At 54.0% G+C, this 8,468-nt stretch overlaps 1 protein-coding gene across 8 annotated transcripts in view; it reads right to left on the bottom strand.

Annotated features, from left to right (window-relative positions):
• Positions 1-222: 222 nt before the first annotated feature.
• Positions 223-8,468, bottom strand: part of PLEKHA5 (pleckstrin homology domain containing A5) — a 120,836-nt gene continuing 112,590 nt past the window's right edge. For all 8 annotated transcript variants that reach the window (XM_083180728.1, XM_083180730.1, XM_083180732.1 and 5 more), the window contains one exon: positions 223-861. The gene's annotated coding sequence lies outside the window, so the exon portion shown is untranslated. The remainder of the gene's footprint in view (positions 862-8,468) is intronic.

Raw genomic sequence — 8,468 nt, 5'->3', positions numbered from 1 at the left:
CTTCCTAGTGTATGGGCACCTTAAGTGTGTGCATTGCTGCGGCAGGGTCTGTAGATGGTGACCGCAGTAGACATCTGCAGATTGTGGGTGATGGAACAGGGCAGATGTATGCAGACCCAGGATAGGGCGGATCTTATAGCGCAGGAAAAATCCTAAATCCGTTGCGCCACCTCAGTGTTAGAGAATTACTGATGTCCTGCAGTGAACGAGGCTCCACATGGATATTAAACAACATCGACATTTATTTGGCATGTTATAAAAGACATGAGCTATGAACATTTGCATTTAAACTCTGGTATTTGTCATACTTACATATGAGGTGGACGTTGTATAATGACTATACAAGGAATAATTACATTTGTACACTCTCGTACCAGAACTAAGAGCCTCATTATTGCTGGACAGATCTGCTCCTGGAAGAATCGCAAGATCTATGGTTATACAAAATGCAGAACCGGGGATTGGCGTGATCAGCGGCAGTGATTGCGGACACCGCAAAGCAAGGAGTAGGTGAGGGGAATCCAACAAGAACATGGCACATATTAAATATAAATATAAATCCTTTGTACAAATAATGTGTAAAATAACATATCGTAGTGATGATAAACTTTGGTGAGGGATGAAAATCCTGGAAAATGTCATCAACAGAAAAGTCTGAGAAAACAAAAGGTTCCTGATGGACCAGCCGCTCCTCCGTCACCGAGCAGGAAACTCCCCATTTTGGCTCTTAAATCTTCATGTGCAAGAAGAACGTAGCAGCAAGCTGAAATCTGGAGTCACTTTGCAGCAAGATTCCCAATTTGGTTAAAAACTGTACAGTAACAAATGGAGCAGGGGACGTCCGTCATTGCAGGGGTTGGACTGAAATAGCAAACACAATTATTATTAATCTGCTGTATTATATGGCACCACAAGGATCCGCAGCGCCCTATTACACAGTATATAACACAGGAGACAGTGACTGACAGCTGTATACAATAGAGGACAAGTACAGGGTATATAACCATAGCTGCATCAGCAGGTGGCACTGACATAAGTATCAGGGGGCAGAGAACAAGGGATCCGCAGCACCCTATTACATAGTACATAACCCAGGAGACAGTGACTGACAGCTGTATACAATAGAGGACAAGTACAGGGCACATAACCATAGCTGCATCAGCAGGCGACACTGACATAAGTATCAGGGGGCAGAGAACAAGGGATCCACAGCGCCCTATTACACAGTATATAACCCAGGAGACAGTGACTTACAGATGAATACAATAGAGGACAAGTACAGGGCACATAACCATAGCTGCATCAGCAGGCGGCACTGACATAAGTATCAGGGGGCAGAGAACAAGGGATCCGCAGCACCCTATTACATAGTACATAACCCAGGAGACAGTGACTGACAGCTGTATACAATAGAGGACAAGTACAGGGCACATAACCATAGCTGCATCAACAGGGGGCACTGACATAAGTATCAGGGGGCAGAGAACAAGGGATCCACAGCACCCTATTACAGAGTACATAACCCAGGAGACAGTGACTTACAACTGAATACAATAGAGGACAAGTACAGGGCACATAACCATAGCTGCATCAGCAGGGGGCACTGACATAAGTATCAGGGGGCAGAGAACAAGGGATCCGCAGCACCCTATTACATAGTACATAACCCAGGAGACAGTGACTTACAACTGAATACAATAGAGGACAAGTACAGGGCACATAACCATAGCTGCATCAGCAGGGGGCACTGACATAAGTATCAGGGGGCAAAGAACAAGGGATCCGCAGCACCCTATTACAGAGTATATAACCCAGGAGACAGTGACTGACAGCTGTATACAATAGACAAGTACAGGGTATATAACCATAGCTGCATCAGCAGGCGGCACTCACATAAGTATCAGGGGGGGCAGAGAACAAGGGATCCGCAGCGCCCTATTACATAGTATATAACCCAGGAGACAGTGACTTACAGCTGTATACAATAGAGGACAAGTACAGGGCACATAACCATAGCTGCATCAGCAGGGGACACTGACATAAGTATCAGGGGGCAGAGAACAAGGGATCCACAGTGCCCTATTACAGAGTATATAACCTAGGAGACAGTGACTTACAGCTGTATACAATAGAGGACAAGTACAGGGCACATAACCATAGCTGCATCAGCATAGGATACTGACATAAGTATCAGGGGGCAGAGAACAAGGGATCCGCAGCACCCTATTACAGAGTATATAACCCAGGAGACAGTGACTTACAGCTGAATACAATAGAGGACAAGTACAGGGCACATAACCATAGCTGCGTCAGCAGAGGACACTGACATAAGTATCAGGGGGCAGAGAACAAGGGATCCGCAGTGCCCTATTACAGAGTATATAACCCAGGAGACAGTGACTTACAGCTGTATACAATAGAGGACAAGTACAAGGTATATAACCATAGCTGCATCAGCAGAGGGCACTGACATAAGTATCAGGGGGCAGAGAACAAGAGATCCGCAGCACCCTATTACAGAGTATATAACCCAGGAGACAGTGACTTACAGCTGAATACAAGAGAGGACAAGGACAGGGCACATAACCATAGCTGCATCAGCACAGGACACTGACATAAGTATCAGGGGGCAGAGAACAAGGGATCCGCAGCACCCTATTACACAGTATATAACCCAGGAGACAGTGACTTACAGCTGTATACAATAGAGGACAAGTACAGGATATATAACCATAGCTGCATCAGCAGAGGATACTGACATAAGTATCAGGGGGCAGAGAACAAGGGATCCACAGCACCCTATTACAGGGTATATAACCCAGGATACAGTGATTTACAGGTGTATACAATAGAGGACAAGTACAGGGTATATAACCATAGCTGCATCAGCAGGGGATACTGACATAAGTATCAGGGGGCAGAGAACAAGGGATCCACAGCACCCTATTACACAGTACATAACCCAGGAGACAGTGACTTACAGCTGTATACAATAGAGGACAAGTACAGGGCACATAACCATAGCTGCATCAGCAGAGAACACTGACATAAGTATCAGGGGGCAGAGAACAAGGGATCCGCAGCACCCTATTACAGAGTATATAACCCAGGAGACAGTGACTGACAGCTGTATACAATAGAGGACAAGTACAGGGTATATAACCATAGCTGCATCAGCAGGCGGCACTGACATAAGTATCAGGGGGGGGGGGCAGAGAACAAGGGATCCGCAGCGCCCTATTACAGAGTATATAACCCAGGAGACCGTGACTTACAGCTGTATACAATAGAGGACGAGTACAGGTCACATAACCATAGCTGCATCAGCAGAGGACACTGACATAAGTATCAGGGGGCAGAGAATAAGGGATCCGCAGCACCCTATTACAGAGTATATAACCCAGGTGACAGTGACTTACAGCTGTATACAATAGAGGACAAGTACAGGGCACATAACCATAGCTGCATCAGCAGAGGACACTGACATAAGTATCAGGGGGCAGAGAACAAGGGATCCGCAGCGCCCTATTACAGAGTATATAACCCAGGAGACCGTGACTTACAGCTGTATACAATAGAGGACAAGTACAGGGCACATAACCATAGCTGTATCAGCAGGTGGCACTGACATAAGTATCAGGGGGAAGAGAACAAGGGATCCGCAGCACCCTATTACAGAGTATATAACCCAGGTGACAGTGACTTACAGCTGTATACAATAGAGGACAAGTACAGGGCACATAACCATAGCTGCATCAGCAGGCGGCACTGACATAAGTATCAGGGGGCAGAGAACAAGGGATCCGCAGCGCCCTATTACAGAGTATATAACCCAGGAGACCGTGACTTACAGCTGTATACAATAGAGGACAAGTACAGGGTACATAACCATAGCTGCATCAGCAGGCGGCACTGACATAAGTATCAGGGGGCAGAGAACAAGGGATCTGCAGCATGCTATTACAGAGTATATAACCCAGGAGGGCTAACGCTGGGACGTCCTAAGGCAGCCACCTAAGGGGTGGGACACGCCTGTGCTGCAGCAAGTACGCTCTGGCCAAAAGCCGAGTCCTGGGTTGCAAATGTATCAAATGCATCAAAGGGCAAGAAGGTATTGGTGGACAACCAAGTTGCCTCCTTGCAAATATGCTCAGCTGTTGCACCGCCCCTAACAGCCCAAGATGCATCCACAAACCTAGTGGAATGAGCTCGGACCCCCGCAGGAACCGGAAGGGAGGAGTCCAAGTATGCCTGCCTGATGACGGAGCGAAGCCAGCGGGCCATCGTCTGCTTAGTAGCAGGCCATCCCCTCTTTTAGAACCCATAGCACAAAGAGAGTCTGATTTTCGGAAGGAGTTAGTGCAGCGCACATAGATACGTAAGGCACGGACCACATCCAATGAAGACTGAGTAGTACAAACATCTGGCCCCTGAAACCACAATCTCCTGGTTGACATGAAAACTGGACACTACCTTAGGGAGGTGAGAAGGAACAGTTCTAAGGCCCCTCGATCGGAATGGAAGATCAGAAACGGGGACCCACAGGACAGGGCCGACAGGTCAGATACCCTTCTGAAGCAATTGCTAAAAGGAAAACAGTCTTCTAGGTGAGCCAACAAACGTCCACTGACCGCAAGTGCTCTAACGGTGAGGCCAGAAGAGCAGTAAGAACCAGGGAGGCCACCGGGGGAACAAAGGGAGGCTGGATATGCAGGATGCCCTGTATGAATGTGCGGACATCCGGCAACAACGCTAATTTCCTACGGAACAGGATGGACAAAGCCAAAACCTGTACCTTCAAGGAAGAGACGCGTATTCCGGCCTCCAGGCCCTTTTGTGAGAGTCAGAATCCTGGCCAGGCGGTAAGTCCTAGGATTGAATTGGGGAGTACGACACCAGGAAATGTAAGCCCACAAGATGCTATGGTAAGCACCAGACAAGGAAGGTTTGAGTCACTGAGCATGGTTGAAATTACCATGGAGTTGAAGCCCCTGGCTCTTAAAAGGGAGGTCTCAACAGCCACCCCGTCAAAGCCAGAAGCTGCAAGTTCAGATGTAGACACGGTCCCTGAGAGAGCATGTCTGGACGAAGACGGACCATAGGGGCCACTGAGAGGGCCTGCAAATCCGAGAACCAGATCTGTCTGGGCCAACTAGGAGCCACAAGGATCAATGTGCCACTCTCCGCCTTCAACTTGCTCTCCGGAGGAGCGAAATCAGAGAGAAGGCATACATTGGAGCTAACATCCACAGGGCTGACAGGGCATCCACCATGCAAGGCCCTGGGTCGCGAGTCCTGGACCCGTATAGGGTATCTGGAATACCTCCGGATGTAGGGCTCATTCGTCAGCATCCAGAGTCTGACGGCTCAGGAAGTCTGCTTCCCAATTGAGGATACCCAGTATAAAGATTGCTGCAGGGATCTTCTTCTACACCCATTGAAAAATGCGAGAGGTCTCTGCCATAGCAGCCCGACCGAGTACCGCCCTGGAGGTTGATATAAGCCACTGTCGTCGCATTGTCCGAATGGACCTGCACAGGGCGACCCCGGAGCCAGGGTTCCGCCAAACAAAGGGCTCGTAAGAATGCCCTCAGTTTGAGGACAATGATCGATAGTTGGGCTTCCATAGTCCCAGGAATGATCGCTGGCAAGTCACTGCCTCCATCTGCGGAGACTGGTATCCATGGTGAGAAGAGTCCACTGCTGAGAGGGTCTGGTCTAGAAGCCACCAGGAGAGTGAGAGACGCACGTTCGGGGACAATGCTATCAGCTGTGACCGGATGGTGGTGTAGGATCCTGAGCATTTGCCGAGGATCTCTCGTTGTAGTGGACGGGAGATTGTGCATATTCCACAATATCGAAGGTCGATACCATCGAACCAGAGACCCTAAGGTCCCCCATACACTATGAGATTTATCTGACCTGTAAAATTGATTTCCCTTGAATTTCCCCGGCAGCTTCCCAGGAGGCCTATATACAATTTGATACTTGATGTGCCATTTTTAACATCTAATTAGCGTCAGATACTGTAAGTCACGTGCCATGAGATTTCTCAGTAATGCCCCTTACACATTATGCACACTGTTGTAGTGCCCATTACATATTATGCCCACTTTTGTAGTGCCCTCTTCACATTATACCCACAGTTTTAGTGCCAGTTACACATTATGCCCTCACAAAGTGCACCCTACACATTATGCCCACCCTACTAGTACCCAGACATATTATGCAAGCAGTTGTAGTATCCCTTATGCATTATGTCTAATGTGGCAGCACACCTTACATAGTATGCCCTGTGCTGGAGGAATTCTGCCATTTTTTTATTTTTTTATCGGCCTGTGCTGACACTGACCCCCAGCAGCAGGGGAGAGGAGGTCGGGCTCTGCTGTCCGCGCCGACACTGACACCCAGCAGCAGGGAAGAGGGGGTCAGGCTCTGCTGTCCGCGCGGACACTGACACCCAGCAGTAGGGGAGAGGGGGTCGGGCTCTGCTGTCCGCGCAGACACCGACACCCAGCAGCAGGGGTCGGGCTCTGCTGTCCGCGTCGACACTGACACCCAGCAGCAGGGGAGGGAGGGGGGTATGGGCTCTGCTGTCCACGCCGACACCGACACGACACCCAGCAGCATGGGAGAGGGGGTCGGGCTCTGCTGTCCGCGCCGACACTGACACCCTGCAGCAGGGCAGAGGGGGTCGGGCTCTGCTGTCCGCGCCGACACTGACCCTCAGCAGCAGGGGAGAGGGGGTCGGGCTCTGCTGTCCGCGCCGAAACTGACACCCAGCAGCAGGGGAGAGGGGGTCGGGCTCTGCTGTCCGCGCCGACACTGACCCCCAGCAGCAGGGGAGAGGGGGTCGGGCTCTGCTGTCCGCGCCGACACTGACCCCCAGCAGCAGGGGAGAAGGAGTCGGGCTCTGCTGTCCGCGCCGACACTGACCCCCAGCAGCAGGGGAGAGGGGGTCGGGCTCTGCTGTCCGCGCCGACACTGACCCCCAGCAGCAGGGGAGAGGGGGTCGGGCTCTGCTGTCCGCGCCGACACTGACCCCCAGCAGCAGGGGAGAGGGGGTCGGGCTCTGCTGTCCGCGCCGACACTGACCCCCAGCAGCAGGGCAGAGGGGGTCGGGCTCTGCTGTCCGCGCCGACACTGACACCCAGCAGCAGGGGAGAGGGGGTCGGGCTCTGCTGTCCGCGCCGACACTGACCCCCAGCAGCAGGGGAGAGGGGGTCGGACTCTGCTGTCCGCGCCGACACTGACCCCCAGCAGCAGGGGAGAGGGGGTCGGGCTCTGCTGTCCGCGCCGACACTGACCCCCAGCAGCAGGGGAGAGGGGGTCGGGCTCTGCTGTCCGTGCCGACACTGACACCCAGCAGCAGGGGAGAGGGGGTCGGGCTCTGCTGTCCGCGCCGACACCCAGCAGCAGGGCAGAGGGGGTCAGGCTCTGCTGTCCGTGCCGACACTGACACCCAGCAGCAGGGGAGAGGGGGTCGGGCTCTGCTGTCCGCGCCGACACTGACACCCAGCAGCAGGGCAGAGGGGGTCGGGCTCTGCTGTCCGCGCCGACACCCAGCAGCAGGGGAGAGGGGGTCGTGCTCTGCTGTCCGCGCCGACACCCAGCAGCAGGGGAGAGGGGGTCGGGCTCTGCTGTCCGCGCCGACACTGACCCCCAGCAGCAGGGCAGAGGGGGTCGGGCTCTGCTGTCCACGCCGACACTGACCCCCAGCAGCAGGGGAGAGGGGGTCGGGCTCTGCTGTCCGCGCCGACACTGACACCCAGCAGCAGGGCAGAGGGGGTCGGGCTCTGCTGTCCACGCCGACACCCAGCAGCAGGGCAGAGGGGGTCGGGCTCTGCTGTCCACGCCGACACTGACCCCCAGCAGCAGGGGAGAGGGGGTCGGGCTCTGCTGTCTGCGCCGACACGGACCCCCAGCAGCAGGGGAGAGGGGGTCGGGCTCTGCTGTCCGCGCCGACACTGACACCCAGCAGCAGGGGAGAGGGGGTCGGGCTCTGCTGTCCGCGCCGACACTGACACCCAGCAGCAGGGGAGAGGGGGTCGGGCTCTGCTGTCTGCGCCGACACCCAGCAGCAGGGCAGAGGGGGTCGGGCTCTGCTGTCCACGCCGACACTGACCCCCAGCAGCAGGGGAGAGGGGGTAGGGCTCTGCTGTCTGCGCCGACACGGACCCCCAGCAGCAGGGGAGAGGGGGTCGGGCTCTGCTGTCCGCGCCGACACTGACACCCAGCAGCAGGGGAGAGGGGGTCGGGCTCTGCTGTCCGTGCCGACACTGACCCCCAGCAGCAGGGGAGAGGGGGTCGGGCTCTGCTGTCCGCGCCAGCACTGACACCCAGCAGCAGGGGTCGGGCTCTGCTGTCCGCGTCGACACTGACACCCAGCAGCAGGGGAGGGAGGGGGGTATGGGCTCTGCTGCCCGCCCTGACACGGATTACACCCGGCAGCAGGGGAGAGGGGGGTC

Source organism: Crinia signifera, chromosome 4 (assembly GCF_055691185.1).
Source record: "Crinia signifera chromosome 4, ASM5569118v1, whole genome shotgun sequence".
Taxonomy (NCBI): domain Eukaryota; kingdom Metazoa; phylum Chordata; class Amphibia; order Anura; family Myobatrachidae; genus Crinia; species Crinia signifera.
The sequence above is the reverse complement of the archived record's forward strand: the minus strand, read 5'-3'. Positions and strand labels throughout refer to the sequence as shown.